At 38.3% G+C, this 24,952-nt stretch overlaps 1 long non-coding RNA gene across 1 annotated transcript in view; it reads right to left on the reverse strand.

Annotated features, from left to right (window-relative positions):
• LOC122468625 overlaps positions 1-24,952 on the reverse strand; it is a 67,391-nt gene that overhangs the window by 40,483 nt on the left and 1,956 nt on the right. Inside the window, exons 2-3 of the long non-coding RNA XR_006293292.1 lie at positions 15,328-15,445; positions 4,853-4,935 (exon numbers count right to left, since the gene is read on the reverse strand). This is a non-coding gene — a long non-coding RNA (uncharacterized LOC122468625). The remainder of the gene's footprint in view (positions 1-4,852; positions 4,936-15,327; positions 15,446-24,952) is intronic.

Raw genomic sequence — 24,952 nt, forward strand, 5'->3', positions numbered from 1 at the left:
TTTTAAGAATGAGAGTGATGATTTCCTAGATCTTTCCTGGTCAGAACTGAAACCCAAAGTCTGTTACATATCTTTTAATCTTTAAATTTTCTCTCACAGTTTTTCTTCCCTCATAATTTTATTTGTAGAAGATTTGTTGTAGATTTCCACCTTTTAAACTTTGCTGATTGTTTCCCTCTGCAGACTTTTCATACATTCTCCTGGCTCTTATATTTTCTGGAAAGCTAAAGGCTTGATCAGACTCAGCCCAGATTTATGGCATGACTATTCTATAGGAGTGTTGGGTAGTTCCATTAGGAAGCACATAATATCTAGTTGTTTCTCTTTTTGTTACATCAAGAACGGGCAGTGGGTTTGCAGTTACCAGCCTGCTCTACCATTACAAAGCTCCCTATAAGAAATTCACCTAATAGTTTTAATAGCCACTGATGATCATGGCCTAAATCCATTATTTCATTAGGAGTTCGATGGTGATATTCTAATTCTACCATTGCTTCCCTATTTATTCACTAGAATTCTTTTAGAAGGTCTACCCTAATTAACTATTTGGCACCCTTAAATACTATTGATACAAGAAATGTGATATAAATGCTTGATTGTTTCACTTCATTTACCAGTTTTCAGAATAAAGTGTTGGTTCCGTAGGTGACTAATGAGAATTTTTGTGTGCAAGTATCATTAAGAACCAATGGATTTTAATATATTTTATGTGTCTCAATCCATTATCATTATTATTCTTTTTGTTGCCAATATTATCCCATCTTTGGCAAGTGCAAACCCCTGCAAATTGCCTCTGGTGTCCATTAGACATGAACTCAGTTGTCTCTAATAATTCCCCTATCCTTCAATATGCCAAGATATTCTAGACACATTTAGTGCATTTCCTGGCCTAGAATTGGTATCAGCCATTTCTCCAAAGATCTCCTCACTCTCCAAGCTCTACACTCTTTTTTTTTTCTTTTTTTTTTTTTAATTTTTTTCCCCACGTCTTTTATTTATTTTTAGGACAGAGAGAGACAGAGCATGAATGGGGGAGGGGCAGAGAGAGAGGGAGACACAGAATCGGAAACAGGCTCCAGGCTCCGAGCCATCAGCCCAGAGCCTGACGCGGGCGCTCGAATTCACGGACCGCGAGATCGTGACCTGGCTGAAGTCGGACGCTTAACCGACTGCGCCACCCAGGCGCCCCGTCCAATCTCTACACTCTTAATACAAACCACAGTTGGAAATATCAGTGATGATGCACTGAAATTTGCTAATATTTGATACTGTTCTGCTGGTTGTCTGCCCTTAACTATACACAGGGTATTTATCAGGATAATAAATATCATTACTGCAGATATTTCTATAAAACAAAGTTAATGACTCTGTCAATAATTTACTTGCTTTAAGTAATATTCCATCTAACACAATTCCAGTGCACCAAAATAATATTTATCTATCTCTGAAAACTAACTTGGTATTTTCCCTTTCTGCCTGCCATTTATTTGGATACCATTGTTTGTATTTCTGTAATATCAGCTCCCAAGCCTTATTTCAGCCTTCATCCCCCATAACTGCACCCTTCCTCCCCCAATCTATTTAGATCTTATTTCCATTTCAATTCCACCTAAATACCCACATCCATACCATTTATATATTTTTTTTATTTTTTAATGTCTATTCAATTTTGAGAAAGAGAGACAGAGCATGAGTAGGGGAGGGGCAGAGAGAGAAGGAGACACAGAATCCAAAGCAGGCTGCAGGCTCTAAGCAGTTAGCACAGAGCCCAATGTGGGGCTCGAACTCACAAACCGTGAGATCATGACCTGAGCTGAAGTCAGCCGCTTAACCAATTGAGCCACCCAGGCGCCCACATCCATGCCATTTATAAAGGTCAATGAATGCATGGAATTTTCAAACTCAGATGACTTCTATTTAGTAATTTTTTATCCCACTCAGATTCTGTTACTGTCCCATGAAGGAAGATGCATGCCCCACTCTAAGTGCATACACAGGAATATTCTGTCCCTCCCCCCATGACCCAACAACTCTATTTAACTTCTTGAGCAGTGCTTCTCAAAATTTATTCTGCATAGGAATCCCCTGTGGTCTTGCTAAGATGCAATTCTGATTCAGTAGGTCTGAGGCAGGGGCCAAGATTCTGCATTTCTAACAAGCTCTAAGTGTGCAGATGCCACTGGTCCTAGACCATGCTTTGAGAAGCAAAGCTCTGCTGTGTTGGGGTCACATGCTCCTACCTGGATAAATTCCAAACACACACCTTCCTCCTTAATGTCACTCTCTGTTCATCTCTACTCTTACAATTGGTGATCTTTCCCCTTACTATGTTTAAAACAAAAGACGGACAACATCAGGTGTGAACGTGGACAACTGACACACTGCTGCCTTTTTGACAATGAGAATCTATTGCATCATGTGGTCATTTTAAAACGTGCTACAGGGGCGCCTGGGTGGCGCAGTCGGTTAAGCGTCCGACTTCAGCCAGGTCACGATCTCGCGGTCCGGGAGTTCGAGCCCCACGTCAGGCTCTGGGCTGATGGCTCGGAGCCTGGAGCCTGTTTCCGATTCTGTGTCTCCCTCTCTCTCTGCCCCTCCCCCGTTCATGCTATGTCGCTCTCTGTCCCAAAAATAAATAAAAAACATTGAAAAATAAATAAATAAATAAAATAAAACGTGCTACAAATTATTTGGCATTTCCTCTCTTTAAAAAGGTAAGTATAATTCCCCTCTACTTGAACATAGATCAGCTTAGATACTTGCTTCTAAAGAACTTCAGAGGAAGTGATGCCGAGTGACTTCCAAGGCCAGGTCATAAAGGGAAGAGAGATTCTGCTGGCTTCATTTTGGACCATGTGCCATGTGCCAAGTACCCTGAAGCTGCCATGCTAGAGAGATCACACAGAGATGGAGACACCTGGGGAGCTTTAGCTATTCCAGCCCAGTTGTTGAGTCTTCCTATCCCAGGCACCAGATGTGTGAATGATCAAGTCTTTAGATGATTCAAACCTCAGCCACTGACTACAAATGCATGAGAGACTAAGAGCCAGAAAATCCCTGCTGAACTACAAGCACCTCACAGAGCCATGAGAGACAATCATAAATGATTGGTAATGTTGTAAGTCACTGGTGTGAGGTGGCTTGTTATGCAGCAAGAGATAACTGGACACATATCACCTTTGCCCTTTTCCTTGACTGTCAAAAGCTTCAGAGACAAATTTGATCCTCTGTCCTTCAAACTATGTTAGACGTCATGATATCATATTTGCTTCCTCCTCCTAAGTCCTCAGGGTTTTTTTTTCCCTTCTGTTTATTAACTTCATTATTCCTGTGTCATTTTTTATAAGCTGCCTCAAAATCAAATTCTTTTAGAAAACAGAGGAGGTATAAATAATGATTTTCTGTTTCTCACCCATTTGCCTCTATGTTCTCGTGTCTCAATTTATTTTCTTTCATTCCTTCATGTTGTCTCAGAAAAAAACAAATGTCCTATTTCTTTTCCCTTCTCCAATATCTTTAATCTCTTGCCACCTGTCTTCTTGCCATCTGATTTTAAATGAGTACAAAGCTCTTCTATCTTGAGAAAACCTTTACTCTTTCATTACTACCAAGTTTATTACTTTTTTCATAGTCAATCTTCTGAAGAATGTTTTACTTCTACTTTATTGAGGCTCAAACTGGGTTTTCGCTTGTATATCAGCATGCAAAATTCGACAACTCCTACGAAGTAAACACGTGAGGAAGGATGGTGCTTTAATCTAATGTGAAAAGAAGTCAATAAAGTGCTATTATTGTTACACATTTAAAAAAAAAAAACAAAACAACATTCCTTGGTCAGCACTCAAAACATCTCTTTAATTATTGCAGTATATCCAGTGGACACTTTTTACCTACCTACCCTTTGGCAATTTGTGGAAGCACATTTTTTAAAAAATACTGTTACCTACATCTCCAACATTCATTCAGACAGAAATAATGCTATATATCTTCCACTATTTCATCTAGTAGTTTGTCTTTGCAAAACAAAAGCCTGGTAATGACAGGAAAAGTACCATTTTTCATTAATATTTAATTATGTTGTATGTATAATAATGCCTTAAGTCCTCCCTCTTTGAGACTGTCCTTGTGCACTCTGAACTAACATCTCCTCATTCTTTACTATGACAACATCTGTCCCCAGCAATGATGAGCACTAATTAAAAGTATCGGTTGGAAACCGGGGCTTGTCACTGACAGAAAAAGGATAGGATCTGAGCCAAACTCACTCTAGGACCAGAAACACATATACAACACGGATGGGAGTGGTGAGGATGAATTTCAACAAGAATGTCAAAAGAATATACTGCATCCAATGGGTGTATCCTATGAAGCTCTGATTTTTAGAAGCTAACTGTTTATTCAAAATTCTATTTCTGTAATTACCAATTCTCTTCTTAAAACCATTCAATGGTTACTTACTTCCCTCAAGATAGAACCCAAACTCTCTGGCCTGGCTTATCTGTCTCATCGGGTCTCGTCTTTGCCTCTTTATCCCTTCCATTCCATTTCTCAACTGACAGACAAGCTTATCTATGTTTCTGCCAAAGTAAGCTATTTGCTCTTCTACAGTTGCGACACATTTCCCTGTATAACCCAACCTGTTCTTTGTCTAGATTTCTATCTCCTATTCTGCTTACCCCAACCTCTGTCTTACTACCACGTGTATGATTATCACCTGCTACCCCTCAATTCTCAACTGGGACATCAACCTTCCAGAAGGCCTATCTGACTGCCAACATTGGGATTTAAGTGGCCTTTCTCAACATTCATGTAGCCTCCCATAATATCACCATAACCAGTATATCGGACTTACTTTTTCACATGTCTGAAGGAGGGATCATGCTTTTCTTTTCTTTTGGTAGTATATCTTCTGCATCCATGAACCCAACACAACACCTGGGAAATGACACACTTGGAGTTAGTTCAATATGCTGAATGAGAATTGCATGTTCATTCCTTTCGATGCTTAAAAACAGCACATTATATGCATTTGAAAGTAAGTTTGATTTCCTAAAGTGGTCAAAAGTTATTTGGATTGAGTAGGGAAATAAAGCAAAAGATCAAGTTTAATAAAAGCATTTTTGAAGGGATAACAACAAAACTTACCACCCCCCTCCAAAAATAAAATTTACAACTGCAAAATGAGAGTGATTTTCTTATGCAGTTTTTGAAATGTCACTGAGAATCGGAGTGTGGGAATAATCTGAAGAGAATGAGAATATTACACCTTAAAGAATCTTTTGAATTGAACAATTTTCCTTTGGCTGTATAAAGAGCATTTATGTACAAAAGTCAGTCTGGTGAGAAAAATCCTGGAATGGAGTTCCAAGCTCTGTCTCCAGTTCAGGCACCAACTGGGCATACGACCTTGGGGAAACTATTCCACCATGCATTTCATTACCCTTGGAAAATGAATCAACCAACTATGTTGCTTATACTAAGCAGTGGTAGGCAGTGTGCTGTGGGTATACTGGGCCCCTGGCACTAAATGCCAGGAGCAACCCTAGGCATTAGGGGTCACAACCAAAATGCCCCCGAGGGGCAGTACTGCCCTCAGCAGAGAGCTACTTTTGTCTTACGATCTTTCCAGGTCCTTTGCTGTGCTATCATCCTACAAAAGAAGCAGGGGCTTCTTAACTTCACTAGTCTTTTACAACCATTACTTTTATTTGTTTCCAAGAGACGTCATAGGAGGTTCAACCATTTGGATTCATTTTATTTTTTTTATCATTTAAAAATTTTTTTTTTGAAGTTCATTTATTTTGAGAAAGAGAGAGTGTGTGCACATGAGCGTGCAAATGGGGTAGCAGCAGAAAGAGGCAGAGCAAGAATCCCAAGCAGGCTCTACACTGCCAGTACAGAGCTTGACGTGGGCCTCGAACCCATGAACCGTGAGATCATGACCTGAGCTGAAATCAAGACTTGGATGCTTAAGTCAACCACCCAGGCATCCCAGAACTCCTTTTCTTGAATGTGAACCTTTCTCATTATTTGGCCGGCTTAGGATATCTGAAATTTCATCAATACATTCTTAATCTGGGTTTTAAAAAAAATGACAGTGTAGCACTCTTGCACATACATTAGATCCAAAAAAGACCCAAATTAATGTGAGGCTTAGCTGTTATATGGAAATGAGTAGAGAAGAAAGGACTAATCAATAATGAAATATAGTCTAAATTGGGAAGATCTTGATAAAGTTTTGGGAATTAAAATATTACCCTCTAAGGAGGAGAGATAAAGGCAGTAAGCACAGTGATCAATTAGTGTACCAGATAAAAATACCTTAATCCACTGAATCCACTGCTAACAGATACAGAAAACTTCAATACCTCTGGCCTTTCTTATGACGCGTAATGGAAAATTAATAACAAACATGGAAATAAAGAGAGAGAACAAGTACTAAGGGAGAAAGAAAAAAGAAGCACTAGAACAAGAAGTTGACTGGGGAGGAATTCTTCCTAGGTGTTCACACTATCAGTTTGAAACAAAATGTATCAAAGTCTACAACATAGAACTAAGGTCTTATAGATAGTTTACTGCTTTTTTTTCCCTCAAGATGTTCACTAAATATAATATATATTATATTATAAATGTTCACTACATATTTTTGTTGAGTGAATAATGAGACCCTAAACATTTCTTGATTGTTGTATTTGAATGCACAACAACATGGGATAACCAATCAGCATTACTGACTCATCAGCACAGGTTAATGAGATACAATGGGTCCAATGCCCTTTTCGATGAAATGGGATTTAGGAGGGGGAAAGTTAGGAATAAGTATGCTCTCAGGGAGATAACAAGTTGAAGTGGGAGCTAGAACAAATAAACTGGTTGAAAGCTCCCAAAGGGTAGGTCTCCCCTAACTTTTCCCACATGACAAGTTTGTCAGCAGCCAGACATGTTAATAAACCATTCCTGGCAGTGTCACTTTGTGGTAACCAAGGAGATTTGAGCTGCTCATCAATGTTATCTCCAGAGTTGCAAATTGACAACAGTGATGCATTTTAACAGAAGTGAAAGCCTGTAAATCAATAGACTAAGCATAAACTTTAAAGTTAGGCAGATGAGGGGTTAAATCCACCCGGAGTAGTATACATCACTCTGTTTCTTTCCCCATTTTAAATCCGTCCATCCTCCCCCCTACTTAAGGAGGAGAGGCATTGCATTGGAAGGAGTTAGTCAGATGGATTAGATAAAACACTCGAGGATACACTTAGTTTGTCTTTATACTTAGTTTTTACCTTGATGAAAAATATATAATATTTACAGTCATCTCAAATAAAAAAAATATAACTCCACTCACATTTTACCTACCTTATGCATATGCAAGTACCATCATGATTTATTTATTATCACATTTTTGACAGCTAGAGTTGTTCTTCCTTTGGGATACTAACTGGTGATGTAGTATGCCATACTATAACCCAGGGAACATGCTATCATTCCACCTTATCTTCAACTGAAGCTACATGACTACTTCAAAATTACAGTTGCATGGCCTTCAGCAAGTTACTTAATCTCCGCAAGTCTCATTTTAAAAGCAGGATTACAACAACATATAGAGCTTAGTAGGTATGACGTCCTATTCTGAACATTTTATACTGCATTACTTAATCCTCATAACCCCCTTGGGAGGTAAGCACTATTATCATCATCATTTTATAGATGAGGAAACTTGGGGCCCAGAGAGATTACATATGTTGCCCAAGGTTACATGGCTGTTAAATTGGGTAGTTTAGGTTCAACTGCAGACTGTCTTGCTCTGGGGTCCAAATTCTTAGTCACTATGTTTCAGCTGTTTCTTTTGCTCACCTCCAAAATATTCCTCATTGCAATCTTTACAACCAGATCTTACTGTAAATATGCTTGAAAATTTTACATGGTTCCATCCTGCTGTTGGGAAAACAACCAAATATCTATTAGGAACTAAAGGCCTTGAATGACACCTGCATGCTTCTCTAGTCTCACTTACACTGCTCAGTTTACCTGCTAACACTCCCTTGGATGCTTTCTCAGGCTTTTTTCATATATATATATGAAATATATTGCATATCATGATATGTATCATATATATATGTCATATATGTGGCATATGATATGATCTACTTCATATACATGAAAAAGTTTAAAATTATATATAATAGTATAATTTACTTTATATTATATATTGTATAATTATTTCAATAATAATGGGATCATGCCAAACACGTCATTATGTGGCCTGCTTTTTTTACTCAGAAATGTACCAGGATCATCTTTTCAAGCCAATAAATATAATTTTACAACACCATTTTTGCTATACCACAACTTAATTCACCTCAAGTTAGATAATCATAAAGTTTTAATTATGATAAAAAATCCTTCATTGAGATAATCTTTATGGCCAAAAATTTGTGTAATCCTTAATTTTTCTCTCAGAAAATTTTTTTAAAAATTAAATTATTGAGTCAAAGAGCATAAGCATTTTTAATTTCTTTTTTGATGTTCATTTATTTTTGGAGAGAGAGAGAGAGACAGAGTGCAAGTGGGGTAGGAGCAGAAAGAGAGGAAGACACAGAATCCAAAGCAGGCTCCAGGCTCTGCACAGAGCACAGAATCCAACACGGGGCTCAAACCATGAACCATGAGATCGTGACATAAGCCAAAGTCAGAAGCTGAATCAACTGAGCCACCCAGGTGTCCTTATATGAATTTTTTCAAATTTCTTATTTTAATTTAATTTACTTTTTTAATGTTTATTTTTATTTTTGAGAGTGAGAAAGAGAGAGACACAGTGTGAGTGGGGGAGGAGCAGAGAACCAGAGGGAGACAGAGAATCCAAAGCAGGCTCCAGGCTCCGAGCTGTCAGCACAGAGCCAGATGCCAGGCTTGAATCCACAAACCATGAGATCATGATCTGAACTGAAGTCGGATGCTTACTTAACCAAATGACCCACCCAGGTGCCCCAAGAGCATATGAATTTTTGAGGCATTTAATGCATATTGCTAACTGCCCTCCAAAAACATCTAATCAGCGTTCACTCACACTGGCAAATATAACAGCATGTGCCTTCCTAGCACCATTATATTTTATTTTGATCAATTTAATAGGCAAAACAAACACCCAGCCAGGATACTATTCCAATTCTCATTTCTTTAAATATTCATGACACTGATCAAGTTTTTATTTATGTACTGGATATTTATGCTCTGGATAAAATGCCTATTTATTCATTTTGCCCATTTGTTTCTCTTGTTTATAAGACCTCATTTGTTTACTCATCTGATATTTATTCAGCAACTATACCATTTTCTTAACACTGTGCTGTGTGTGAGGATACAATTCAGTTTATGATCAGACTAAATTTTACAATATCCTTGAGGTCAATAAAGCTTTGGCCCCAATCCAGTCCCAAGGCGAAAGCCACATATTTCACATTTTTCATTCAATAGTATTTTTAGCTACTGCTATGGACTGAATGTTCGTGTCCTTCTAAAATTCATACACTGAAGCTTAATGCCCAAATCAGTGGTCTTCAGGAGGTTGATTAGGTCATAAGGGTGCAATTCATGAATGGAATTTGTCCTCATAAAAGAGACCCCACACTTTGCTAACACTTTCCACCACGTGAGGTTACAGCTAGAAGGCACAGTTTATGAATCAGGAAGTGCACCCTCATCTGGCATCAAAATATGCTAGCACCATGATCTTGGATCTCTCAGCCTCCAGAACTGTGAGAAATAAATATTGTTTATAAGCCACCCAGGCTACGGTATTTTTTATAGGAGCCCAAGTAGACTAAGATGGCTGCTAATTCCATTTCAGTTGTTGATTAGTGCCTTAAATGTCAATCATTTTTTTATGGCCGTGACTTTGAGGTTGACTGGGCTCAGCAGGATAATTCTACTGCTTTGCTTTGGATACCTCATGAGGATGCCATCAGATGTTGTCCCAAGTTGGAGTCATTTAGTTAGAGTCTGGAATTGGCCCTCGCTTCTTCTCATTGTAGCATCAGATCTCAGAGCCTCTCCTTTCCACATGGTTTCTCCAGGTGGTCTGTTCATGCATCTCTCTGGCATAGTAATTACACTTTTTCCATAGAAGCTCAGTACTCCCCAAAGTGCACAAGTGGAAGCTATCAGACCTTCATAGGCTTAGGTCCAAATGGCAGAGCGAAACTTCTGCTATCTTCTATTAGTTAAGAAATCACAGAGTTGAGCCATATTCAAGATGGTGAGAAATAAACTATCTCTCAATGGAGGGGTGACAAAGAATATGCTGCCATATTTAGTCCACCACAGATCATAATGGTTTTAACATGACTTGAAAGTATTTTTCTAAGTTTGTCACTTGCCTTTTAAATTTGCTTACAATGGGTCTGATGCATAGTTTATTTTAAATTATACACAGTAAAATGTATCAGTATTTTTGTAGATGATTTCAGCTTCTGGCCCGTACACAGACTGCTTTTCTCAAATGAAAAACAGGGTTTGTATGGGGTAAATGGGTGGATGGAATACAAATGACCTTTCATTTTCTTGATAGTATTTTTGTATTTCTTAAAGGCAATAAACGTGTATGATTTGTATGTTTCTATTACAAAAACAGAACAGAAAAAAGGAGAAGTATAGACAGGAGGAAGAGATGAAAAAGTAGAAGACGTGGAGGAGGAAGAATTTGACAAAGAAATGCCACACCAAAGTTTTAAAATACTTACTCAGAGGGGCACCTGAGCAGCTTAGTCAGTTGGGCATCTGACTTTGGGTCAGGTCATAATCTTGTGGTCCGTAGGTTCGAGCCCCATGTCAGGCTCTGTGCTGAGAGCTCAGAGCCTGCAGCCTGCTTTGGATTCTGTGTCTCCCTTTCTCTCTGGCCCTCCCCCCACTCATGCTCTGTCTCTCTCTCTCTCAAAAATAAACATTAAGAAATTTTTTTAATATTTACTCAGAAAATTTTGCAGTTTCATTCTATTAACTTCTAAATTTTTAATTCATTTAGAATTTATTTTTAAGATTTGAATTAGGAACTAACTTTAATATTTTTATACATGGTTAACTGGTAAGATAAGTTTAGTTATTTATTTTATTATTCAACAAATTTTATTAAGCATGTACTATGTCCTAAGCACTCTGGGTATAGTAGTGAAAGAATCTGATTGAGTCACTACCATCATGCATCTTACAATAACCCAATGGGGAAAAATAAGTAAATAAGCAAATGGATGTGTAATCACAATTTTGACATATGCCATTAAAGGGAAAAGAATGGGGAAAAAGAGGTAAATAGTAGAGTGGAAGAGAAACCTAGAACAAAACAGGGCATCATCATGAGGTGGGAGTAGAGAAGACTGACGAACCAGAGAGAGTGAAATTAATCAACAGATGAGAGTGGGGAAAATGGAAAGTGATCTGGATTATTTCTGAGGATGGAAGGTTGAGAACTGAGGGAAATATATATTATCCATAGATTGAACTGGATTCAAATAAAGGGATCAAAACATGAAAGACAATTCAAAGGAAACAACTGTTTAGGATGAAAGCTAGGATTCACTTCAAAATGACATTATGCAGAATTGCCAAATGCAATGCAAAGTCAAAAGTAAATGATTTCAAAGTCATATCCTTTCTCTGGTATTTGTACATCACCTTACATCGTATCAGTTAAAATACACATGTGATGTATCATTTACAAATATCTTCTGTTCAGTAGGTTGCCTTTTGTTTTGTTGATGGTTTCCTTCATTGTGTAAAAGCTTTTTATTCTGATGTAGTCCCAATAGTTTATGCTTTTGTTTTCCTTACCTTATGAATATCTAGGAAAATGTTGCTACAGCCAATATCAAAGAAATTACTGCCCGTGTTCTCCTCAAGATTTTTATGGTTTCAGGTCTCACATTTAGATCTTTAATCTGTTTTGAGTTTATTTTTGGATATGGTGTTAGAAAAGAATGAGATCTTATTATTTGTGACAAAATGGATGGACCTACGGGTATTATGCTAAGAGATATAAATCATACTGAGACAGACAAATACCATATGATTTCATTCATATGTGGAATCTAAAAAGCAAAATGGTATTGAGGAAGGCACTTGTTGGGATGAGCACTGGGTGTTGTATATAAGCGATGAACCACAGGAATCTACCCCCAAAACCAAGAGCACACTGTAAACACTGTATGTTAGCCAATTTGACAATAAATTACATTAAAAAAATAAAAAGCAAAACAAATGAATAAACAAACAAAAAGCAGAATCAGTCTTGATGGTTGCCAGAAGGAAGGGTAGGGTGATGGGCAAAATGGGTGAAGGAGACTGGGAGATACAGACTTCCAGGTATGGAATGAAAAAGTCATGGAAATAAAAGGCACAGCATGGGGAATATAGTCAGTGATACTGTAATAGTGTTGTATGGTGACAGATGGTAGCTACATTTGTGACGAGCATAACATACAGAGTTGTGAAATCACTATGTCATACACCTGAAACTAATGTAACATTGTGTGCCAACTCACATAAAATAATTAAAAATGAAGAAAAAATAAAACTATTGCATAACAAAATGGTACATTAAAAAATATATATGTATGGAGTTTGTTGAAGAAACACTATCCAAACATAAGGTATTGTTGCTGTTATAAACTGGAGTTCAGTTTATGAATTGATGGTCTCAAATAACATATATAGTACTAGGATACTAACTATAGATTACTCTGTTCCTTGACCCTTCCTGGGATGTTAATATAATTAAGTTCTGAGACTTAACCTTCCTTCCATGTCAGAGTGTGCTAAAATCTATGGGACAGTTTTTCTTCTGGAAACTTCCATTTGCTGATGATTAAGTACACAATGTTACAATCATTTATATAGACAGCTGAGCAGAATACACAAGGAGACAGCAAAATCCAAACTGTATCTGGGTCATTCATTCTATAACACTGTCTCAGGTAATTATTTTGCTTTTGCATGAAGCATTTAGAACTTAGAAATAACTAGGTTTGGTCACTGCTGTAGTAAGAACTTCAAATTGCTTCAATATCTACCATTTTTAAGCTCAAGAATTCTATCATAAAAATATATTTACTTGTCTTTTCTCATTTTTCTTACACTGTAGGCACTTCTAAAACAGGAAGAAAAAATATATTTGACCTTGAAATCAAGTGTTAGAAAAATAACCTGTCTAAATAATACCTTTTCACCTAAAATATTATATTAAAGGTTGTGCAATGGCACTACTATAATCAAAAATCTGCCATCATTTTTTTAAGCTTCTAGTTTCACAGGCTTGTAACTTCTTTAAAAGTCACCCAAGGATCTTCAACTTCATTTCAGTTCAGAAAAGCATGCACACATATACACCCCACACATACACACTCCCCATACACAATTGGCTATCTGTTCAATTTTCTTTTTTCACACGATTTTTTCCCAACCATTAAGTGCTTAATTTTGATGATATTCAACTTTTCTATCTTTTTTCTTTTCTGGATCATGCTTTTGTGTCATATCTAGCAACTTTAAAGTACAAAGTATGGGTTGAAGTTAACTCACCTATTCATTTACCTACACATTCACTCATTCATTCATTTATTCATTTAACATATGGATGACAATAGTTCCAAGAACATTTAATGAAAAGTAGTCCATTACTATTGGATCTCTGGTAGACACCTGGTCTGACTCAACTCAAGCCCAAAGTGGCTCCAAACTGGCCAACTAACAACACAGGGACCAAACCCTGCCTACAATACATAGAGAAAGATGACTGGACTGAAGGCAAAAGAAGGTCAGCCATTTAATTATCTTTTGTCTAATTTCTCCATTTAATTGTCTTTGTACCTTTAAAAACAAATCAATTGACTGTGTATGTACAGGTCTGTTTCACTACCCTCTACTTCATTTCACTGATATCTCTGTCTTTCTTTTCACCACTACCATTATAGTATAGTACGTTACTGTAGTTTGATAATAAGTTTTGAAACCAGAGATTCTGCATCTTCCAAATTTGTTCTTTTTCACAATTGCTGAATCCTAGTTCCTTTGTCTTTTTACATAATTTTTAGAATCAGTTTACCAATATACATGGAAAAACTTATGCAAATTTGATTGGGATTACATCAATACTGTAGTTTGGGAAAATGTTTATAATATTGAGTGTTTCCCTAGATGTATATATGGCTATATCAGAGTTTGTATATTCACTAGTTGAAGGATATTTGAGTTATTTCCTTTTATGAATAAAGCTGCAATAAAGCTTTGCATACAGGATTTTATTTTTACTTTCCCGCACAGCCAGTAGACTTTTTGATATAAGACGTATGTCCTTTTTTTTTAATATGAAATTTACTGTCAAATTGGTTTCCATACAACACACAGTGCTGATCCCAACAGGTGCCCTCCTCAATGCCCATCACCCACTTTCCCCTCCCTCCCACCCCCCATCAACCCTCAGTTTATTCTCAGTTTTTAAGAGTCTCTTATGGTTTGCCTCCCTCCCTATCTTTTTCCCCCCCTTCAAGAGATATGTCCTTTATTTCTGTTAGATTTCCTTCTGTTATTTCTTTGATCTATCATTTCCACTCTAACTTTCCACTGTTCTTTTCAGAATGACGAGTAGTGTGTTGGAACTCCTAGATTAACTTCTAGTTTTCTTTTCTTTCCCATTGTTAATCTCTTTATCTTTGTCATTTACTTTCAGAAAGATTGACTTAGCTTTATTTTTCAACCTTTCCATTAAAACATATACATTTTAGGACTTTTGGGGAAGATGGCAGAGTAGGAAGATCCTAAGCTCATCTTGTCCCATAGATACAACTAAACAACACCCACATCAGTGTAAATAAGTCAGAAAACAAGCTGAAGACTGGCAGAATAGAATAGATTCTCCACAACAAAATGTAGAGAAGAGGCTACATCAAAGAAAGTAGGAAGGGCAGAGATACACATTCAGGAGCTAAAAGGAGCTATGTGACTGTCCACAGGGTGTAGGGTCATTGCAGGCACAGAGAGGGGAGAGAGACACTCAAACCAAGCACGCCAGGCACAGAGAACCTGCACAGGGGAGACAAATCCTCATAACATTTGGCTTTGAAACCATACGGCTTAATTTTATGAGTTCTGACAATCAGCAAGGCTTAACAACTGGAACTTTAAATATCAGTTAGCTTGGCTATCTAGAGGGTGGAGATCAATAGGAATCTGAGTTACTGCCCTTAAAGAGACAGCACAATGAACAGCCCCACCAAGATACAGCATAGTATCAGCCATCTGACAAATGCCAGGGGTGTACGGGAAGATTTATTTACTAACCTCAGAGCACATGTTGGAGGGGCATGCGTCTTTAGGATTCTTCTCCAGGAACAAAGGAGCTTGCCAGTTCCATTTGCCTCCCCCAGTTCCATTTGCCTCAGCCTAGACATAGGGACACCTGCAGGAACAAGGCAATACCAATACTATCCACCTAATTTGGTAACAGGGCACCCCATCCACTCCAACATGGAAAACCTCACTCAGGGGGACTGTAAGACCCCTCCCACAGCAGACCATCATGGACCTTGCAGGTATGCCACAACTGGTCTCTGCATTCTACTGGGGACTCACCCCCTACATTCTTGTAGCAAGAGTTTTCTAAAGAAGCTCCGATCTCCTCCCACAACAGACATGCATAAACCTTGTTAACACACATGCTCCACCTCTATACTCTCCAGTGGACCTGCCTGCTCTAATACATCCTTGGCCAAAGCCTATCAAAATTGGTGTCACAAGCCTGGCAGAGTGCAAGTATCTCCAAAAGGGCCAGCACCACTCTGAAGACACTTCTGCTCTGGGGTGAGGGGAGGATAACCACACACACACCAGTCCAACAGTGGCCCCAGCAGTGGTCTGGGGGAAGACATCTGGTCTGGTCTGACTGTAGGCCCTGCCCACCAATGAAAGCTTTTCACAGCATAACACAGGGAAAGTGCTCTGTAGTCCAGTATTATTGGATCTCTGGTAAATACCTGGTCTGACTCAAGTCAAGCCCAAAGTGGCTCCAAACTGGCCAACTAACAACACAGGGACCAAACCCTGCCCACAATATACAGAGAAAGTTATTGCAGATGACTGGATTGAAGGCAAAAGCAGGTCAGCCAAAACATCAGAGTGCACACATCACAAATAGAGGACACCCCTGAAGAACCAGGGTCTGTTGAACAGAAGACTGAAGAGTAATACAGGACCTTTTCTTCATAATGCCACTACTTGCAAGGGGAGGAGATGTATCTGACTTTCCTAACACATAGAAATAGGCACAGAGGGTTAGACAAAATAAGGAAACAGGAATATGTCTCAAATCAAAAAACAGGACAAAATCACAACAAGAGAGCTAAATGAAATGGAGAAGTGTAATATGCCTGATATATAATTTAAAGTAATGGTTATAAAGAGACTCACTGGACTGGAGAAGAGTGGAAGACTTCAGTGAGACCTTCAAAAAGTGATACAAAACAAAAAATAGCCAATCATATGTAAATAACTCAAATTAAAGATACACTAGATGGAATAAATAGTAGACTAAAGAAGCAGAAGAACAGATACAAGACCTTGAGGACAAAGTAATGGAAAACCATCAAACTGAACAGGAGAGAGAAACAAATAAAATAAAAATGAAATTAGACCGAGGGAACTCAGTGCCAACATCAAGCACAATAACATTTGCATTATAGGGTTTCCAGGAGAAGACACAAAAAAGGGGTAAGAAAATTTATTTGAAGAAATAATAGCTGCAGACTTCCTTAATCTGGGGAGAGAAACAGAAATCCAGATCCAGGAGGCACAGACAGCCTCCAACAAAATCAACCCAAGGAGGTTCACACCAAGTCACAAAGTAATTAAAATGGCAAAAAGTAGTGATAAAGAGAATTTTAAAAGCAGCAAGAGAAAACAGTTACATACAAGGGAAACCCCATAAGGCCATCAGCTGAGTTTTCACTGGAAACTTTGCAGGCCAGAAAAGAATGGCTTGACATATTCAAAGCACTAGGAAAAAAAGAAAGAAAACACACACACACACACACACACACACACACACACGCATGCACACACACACACTCATACACACACATACACAAAACACCTGCAATCAAGAATAAGAATACTCTATCTAACAAGGCTATCATTCAGATAGAAGGACAAAGAGTTTCCCAGACAAACAAAAGTTAAAGGATTTCATTACCACTAGACTAGCCCTATGAGAAATATTAAAAGGGACTCTGAGTAGAAAGGAGAGATGGTAAGTAGGGATAAGAAAAGTTGGAAGCACAAACACAATAAAATTAAGTGTATATGTAAAAATAAGTCCAGGGATTCACAAAATAAAAGGATGTAAATAAAGTATGACACTATATACCTAAACACTAGAGGGAGAGGAGAATGGAATGGGAGAAGATATTTTCAAATGACATATCCAATAAAGGGTTAGTATCCAAAATATATAAAAAACTTACACAACTCAACACCAAAATAATAATAATAATAATAATAATCCAATTAAAAATGGGCAGAAGACATGAACAGACATTTCTCCAAAGACAATCAGATGGCCAACAGACACATGAAAAGATGCTCAACATCACTCATCATCAGGGAAATGCAAACCAAAACCACAATGAGACATAACATCATACTTGTTAAAATGGCTAAATTAAGAACACTCTTGTGTTCCAAAAAGTGTTGGAAAGGATGTGGAGAAAAAAGAACGCTTGTGCACTGTTAGTAAATGCAAAATGGTATAGCCATTGTACAAAACAGTATGGAGGTAACTGAAAAAAATAAAAATAGAACTACTCTATGATCTAGTAATTCCACTACTGCGTATTTACCCAAAGATGACAAAAACACTAATTCAAAAAGATATATGCACCCATATGTGTATTGTAGCATTATTTACCATAGCCAAATTGTAGAAACAGTCTCTGCGCATTGATAGATGACTGAATAAAGACGTTGAGATATATAGACATAGATATAGATATAGATATAGATATAGATATAGATATAGATATAGATAGCATTACTTAGACATAAAATCTGGGGCACCTGGATGGCTCAGTCAGTTGAGTGTCTGATTCTTGATTTCGGCTCAGGTCATGATCTCACAGTTTGTCAGTTTAAGCCCTACATCGAACTCTGCACTGATGGCATGGAGCCTGCTTGGGAGTCTCTCTCTCTGCCCCTCCCCAGCTCCCTTGCTCTCTCTCTCCAAACTAAATAAACATTAAAAAATAAAATAAAATCTTAAAAAAAGAATGAAATTTGCAAAACATGAGTGAAACAAGCCAGTCAGAAAGACAAACAACCATATGATTTCACTCATAGGTGGAATTTACAAAACAAAACAAACACACAAACAAAAGGGATAAACCATGAAAGAGACTCAACTACAGACAGCAAACTGATGGTAGCCAGAGGGGAGGTGAATGGATAGATGGGTAAAATAGGTGATGAGGATTAAGAATACAATTAAGAAGATGAGTAGTGAGTAATGTATGGGACTGCTGAATCACTATATTGCACACCTGAAACTAATATAACATTATATGCTAACTCTACTGGAATTAATATGCATACTTTTAGTACAGTTTTAATTTAAAAGAACGTTTTCATTCTCTCTGTTTCTTTTTTTAAATATAGACTCTTAGTCTTCCTTAATGGATTAAGTTCTTCCTATCTCTGAGAATTGATATTTTATTCTGTTCCCTGAATTGTCTCTACTTCTTCCTTTTCCCTTTTCTAATTGGTATGTTTTAATCTCTTTCATGTTGGAGGTTTTCTACAAAACTCTGGTAATCCTTTATTTTTCATTAAAAAATGAAAGATACTAAAATCTAAATGGACAATCTTTGTGTAAGGGTTGGGTTTGTCAGTAGTGGCATTCACAGTCAGATGAGTACTCACCGATTTACTTGAGAAACTTGCAAATGTCATTTTCATGAGGTCTTTTTTAGAATCACTCAATTTTATTTTATTTAAATTTTATTTTTTAAATTTACATCCAAATTAGTTAGCATATAGTGAAACAATGATTTCAGGAACAGATTCCCTAATGCCCCTTACCCATTTAGCCCATCCCCCCTTCTACAACCCCTCCAGTAACCCTCTGTTTGTTCTCCATATTTAAGAGTCTCTTATGCTTTATCCCCCCTCCTTGTTTTCATTTTATTTTTGCTTCCCTTTCCTTATGTTCATTTGTTTTGTGTCTTAAAGTCCTCATATGAGTGAAGTCATATGGCATTTGTCTTTCTCTGACTGACTAATTTCACTTAGCTTAATATCCTCTAGTTCCATCCACATTGCAAATGTAAAGATTTCATTCTTTTTGATTGCCAAGTAATACTCCATTGTATATATGTACCACATCTTCTTTATCCATTCATCCATCAATGGACATCTGGGCTCTTTCCATACTTTGGCTATTGTTGATAGTGCTGCTATAAACATTGGGGTGCATATGTCCCTTTGAAACAGCATACCTGTATCCCTTGGATAAATGCCTAGTAGTGCAATTGCTGGGTCATAGAGTAGTTCTATTATAATTTTTTGAGGAACCTCCATACTGTTTTCCAGAGTGGCTGTACCAGCTTGCATTCCCACCAGCAGTGCACAAAAGATCCTCTTTCTCTGCATCTTCACCAACATCTGTTGTTGTCTGAGTTGTTAATGTTAGCCATTCTCACAGGTGTGAGGTGGTATCTCACTGTGGTTTTGATTTTTATTTCCGTGATGATGAGCGACATTGAGCATTTTTTCATGTGTTGGTTGGCCATGTGGATGTCTTCTTTGGAGAAGTGTCTATTCATGTCTTTTGCCCATTTCTTCACTGGAATATTTGGTTTTTGGGTGTTGAGTTTGATAAGTTTTTTATAGATTTTGGACATTCAATTTTATTTTGAGAAATGTTTCTAATGTCCTGCATGAGGTTATATACCTAGCTGTCATTATTTGTACAGCTGATGGCATTGAAGCACTGGGATCTTGTTCACTAAGTAGATTTTGTCCCAAGCCCCTCATTTTTCAGTACTCACCATTAGTTAAGCAGAGTCTGGAGTCAATCCTTGGGTAAGATTGTTCAGAAAGGTAAACAAGCTTAATAAGCATTTTATCATGGATAGAAACAGAACCCTGGGAGAGCATTAGGAGTGGATAAGAATAATTACCTCTTCCTGAGGGCTCAGATAAGGACACAAAGAGGAATCATCACTAAAACTGGATTTCAAAGTAAGAAGAGGCAAATTGATTGAAATGTGTGGGAGGCACAGATGGCACAGAAAAAAGAATTTGCAGGAAGAAGTGTCTGTACAATATCAAGGAAGTTTGGAAGAACATGGTCCATTTTGTAGCAGTTAGGGGCTCATTGCTACAATGTTGGATCAGGGCAGAGAGCCAGCATGAAAAGCTGGTTTAAAAAGAAAGGCCAGAAGGCCATTGCTAACTCCCTGAAATCCTGGAATAAGACCCTCACCTCCTATCCACTTGCTATCTACCTGGTCAATTGACTACAAGGTCAATGTGACAAAGGCTGGCTTGGTAGAGGACTTTGAGAAGAAGTTTAATGTCCTGAAGGTTCCTGTGCCATAGGATAAATATACTGTCCAGGTGGATGCTAAAGAAAAAGATGTGAAAAGTTGTGCTGAGTTTCTGTCTCTCTCAAAGGCCAGGATTGCAGAATATGAAAAAGAGCTGGAGAAGATGAAGAACATTAATTCCATTGATCAGATGAGCATTGAGGACCTGAATGAAGTCTTCCCAGAAACCAAATTAGACAAAAAGAAGTATCCCTACTGGCCTCACAAGCCAATCAAAAATTTATAAACTTGAATTGGGGAGAAATCTCTGGCCCTTGTATTATAAATTCTGGACATTAAAAAATAATGATATGGTAAAAACAAAAACAAAAACAACGCCTCACCATCGTAAGGGTCTGTTGTACAAACACTCTCCAGGGTAACGCTTTTTCACAGAAAGAACAAATGTCATTTGTACGAAAAGGCAATGGGTTTCAGCACAAACTTAATACTTTCAGAACACTATAGTGATAGTAATCATCTACTTTCAGCAAGAGGGACTCCTTTTAAATAAGGAAAAAGACTCACGTTAATTAGCAAATGTAGCCACTGGATCAAGGAATCTGCAGCACCAAAATGACAAAGTCTAGTGCTCATGGACACTGGGGACAGAGGGATCTGCCACCCTCAGCACACGGCTGAGAGACCCAGGTTTCTGGCCTGGACCTTGACAAGGCCTGTGTGTCCAGAGGGAAGAGCTTATCAAGGAAAAAAAAACCTGTCTAATCAAAAACTCTTTAAAGGACAACCTGAAAAGCACTACAGAAGGTATAGAAGATTTTCCATACCATGCATGTGCAGAGAAGCCCTGCTAAAGCTCATGTCCTCCCTCTAAAGCCAACATGGGGGACACCCTGTGGCGTCTATGAGATCAATAGCGGCACGCTGCTCTGCCAGGATTTTGATTCACTACCTGGGCAGAATTTCATATAAACATAATCTATTTTACCTAACCTACTGTACATAGATAAACTCATTAAACAATTAGTCCTCGAACTATTGAAGGTGGGCAGGTTTGCACTGGAAGAAGCTGGTGTTGTTCCTCCTCTGGGAACACATGCCTCCAGGTTCTGCTACTGAGAACTGCGTTCAGGGGACTCTACCATTGTCACCGCATCCAACAGCGCTGGGAGAAACAGCTGAAAAATATTTTTCTTTCTCCTTTTTTTTTTTTTAGTATATAGAGCCCCTTATCTTTTTTTTTAAATTTATTTATTTATTTTGAGAGAGAGAGAAAGAGAGCAAGTGGGGGAGGAGCAGAGAGATAGGGACACAGGGAATCCCAAGCTGACAGCACAGAGCCTGATTTGAGGCTCAGTCTCATGAACTGAACCAACTATGAGATCATGACCTGAGCCAAAATCAAGAGTCAGACACTTAGTTGACTGAGCCACCCAGAGGCCCCTAAGCCCTTTATCTTTTAAATGTTAAATTTAAATGTTTGTTTGCTTCACTTAATCTGTACTAGTCAATTTATTTCAATTCTATCACTTGCTACTTGAATCTAATGACATATCATTTAGCAACTTTGGTCCTCAATGTTCTCATCTATAAAAGCGAGGTAGTATCTGCCTGCATCAGTCAGGGTTTTTAGTTTGTGTGCAAGAGGAAGCAATTAACTGGTAATCTAAGCAGAAAAGGATTTTGTAAAAGGATACTAGATCTGTCTCAGAAAATGGAAAACTAAGTTTAGATATTATGGAGTCATGACAAAATCCAAAATCAGACCACAGCACTTTACTATGGAGGCACCACTGCCACCAGCACCCAGCACAGACCTTGGTCCCTCTGCCTCCCGCCACTGGATGCTGCTGCTGGAAGCAAGGCACTGCTGCCTCTGGAAACCAGATGTGGCTGTGGTGTTGCCACCTCCCTCCATCAGGATGTATTTTGACAGGTGCTATGTAACAAGTCATCACAAAACTTGGTGGCTTAAGAACAATAAGCATTTATTGTGCCTGAGGACCTGTGAGTCAGGATTCAAGAGTGGCTGAACTGTATGGGTCTGCTGCAGGGTATCTCATGAGGGTGCAGTTAAGATGTCAGCTGGGACTGGAGGATCCATCTCTAAAATGGCATCCTCAAATGAGGTGGCTCCAGTTCTTCAAGGACTATTGGCAGAACACCTCAGCTCCTAATCACGTGGACCTTTCCATAGAGTTGCTTGCATATCCTGACAACATGTTAGCTGAGAGAGTGATCCAAGGGACAGTGAGAATAAGGGGAAAATTATGTCATTTTATGATGTACATTTGATATTTACTCTCCATCATTCCTACCACATTCTATTGTTAGAAGCCTCACTAAATACAGCCCAGACTCCAGGGGAGGGTAATTAGGATCCACCAAAGGGGGGGGGGGGCGGGGAGAATCATAGAAGTTTTGGACATGCATTAAAACCACCACAAGGTATTTCACAGAACTGGCCAAACCATTTCCCTCCTACATACTTTCTATTCATATTTATATTATAATATGTCAGAGAATGTATTCTGATTTGAAGTTAAATTACCACACACCCTCCAGGGCTATTTATTTTATCTAGCAAAAATCTTTCAGTGCTTAAAAAGGAGACAGCATTGCGCTGGATGGCATCTTATCACCAAAGAAACACATTTCAACTGTAAATGAAATATTTGTCCTTTTGTTCAAACACCTGAATCCTACAGTATAAATATTAATAGACATCAGTGCCTGGGTATCCTTATTGATGCGGTGGAAGGAAAGGGAATTTTGTAATTTAAGGCGCTTTGCTGAGAGCACAAAAAAATTCTACTGACACAAGTTGTAAATGTTTTTGGTGGTCAAATAGGTAATAAGATGGTGAAGACTATACAGAGTGGTAAGAACTGTGACATTCAAATTCAATTAAAAACAAACACACAAACAAAACAGCAGCAATATCAAACCCTTGGCTTGGCTTTCTTCAGCTGCCAGCTTGCTCTTCCTGCAGAGTCTAGAAGGTCTGACTTTCTTTGGAAATTCGGCTTCTGAATTCATTAGTTGTACTTCTTCATTTTATAGACAGAAACCTGAGGAAGGGTACTTTTACTTTCAGGACCCCTTTCTCCATGAAGACTATTAAAAATTATATTTTACAAGGTCAAATAAAAACAATAAACTAAGGTAAGGAGAGACTTCATCCAAAATGACTTTATAAGGGACAAATGCAATAGGGAGAAAGCTTTAATCCTTAGACTGGCAAACCTTTAAAAAGTGAGGTGAAAAATGTGTTTTCGGTTCTAGGGAGGGACAAACAATTCTGGAAAGAACAGGAAGTGGAGAAGTGGGATTAGCCAGAGTGGCACGATCTTACAGTGGAGAAGACAAAGTTTTATCCAGAGATCAGCATCTTTTCATCTGGTAAGGAGGGATTTATGCCAGTTCAGGCTGAGAGGAGGTCAAAGTTTGGGGCCTGGGAGAAAAAGAGAAGCCTAACCAAAGTTTGGTCACGTTGAGGTGGCAGGTAGTTTGTCTAGATTGGTTAGTGAGCACATACAGTTCACGGAATCACTTACAATGCATAGAATGGGAATTTGGAGGACCTGTGTCCAGCCTTGTCTTAGATAAACAAGGTAAGTCTTATCAGTAAGGCAAGTCTTAAACGTCGTTGGGGAAGGAAGATTCATTCCAGTAAACCATTTCCCATTTTCTGGAAAACAAAGAAGTGGGAAGAGTACTTTTACTGTTTTCTAGTATTACAGATTTTTGAAAGTCCAACACTGTCAATGACTGTATTGGCATAAAAGCCAATAAATTAGTATTATTAAAACTTTCTTCAACTTAATTTTTTTTTCCTTCCCTCCTCCCCATTTTCATAGGTCTTAAAAATATCAAAGGTCCTGATTTGAGACATAGCATGGTTGAGGGCCTTTATGACCACCAAGCAAGTTATGGCACAGCTGATCAGAGGAACCACACTTGCACGTGTGTGAAGACTGAAGAAGAAGGCTCTGTTCAAGAAATGAAATGAAGACTTGTGGATGGTTGATAGGGATGGAGGTATTAACTCTGAAGTAAAATTCTGCAGACTTAGAAGGCAAGGATAGGTGAGAAAAGTTCATTAAAGAAGTGGGGGCTGATACACAGAAAGACAGATATCATATGTTTTCACTCTTATGTGGATCCTGGGAAACTTAACAGAAACCCATGGGGGAGGGGAAGGAAAAAAAAAAGAGGTTAGAGTGGGAGAGAGCCAAAGCATAAGAGACTCTTAAAAACTGAGAACAAACTGAGGGTTGATGGGGGGTGGGAGGGAGGGGAGGGGAGGTGATGGGTATTGAAGAGGGCATCTTTTGGGATGAGCACTGGGTGTTGTATGGAAACCAATT

The sequence above is a fragment of the Prionailurus bengalensis genome, chromosome B3 (assembly GCF_016509475.1).
Source record: "Prionailurus bengalensis isolate Pbe53 chromosome B3, Fcat_Pben_1.1_paternal_pri, whole genome shotgun sequence".
NCBI classification, from domain to species: Eukaryota; Metazoa; Chordata; class Mammalia; order Carnivora; family Felidae; genus Prionailurus; species Prionailurus bengalensis.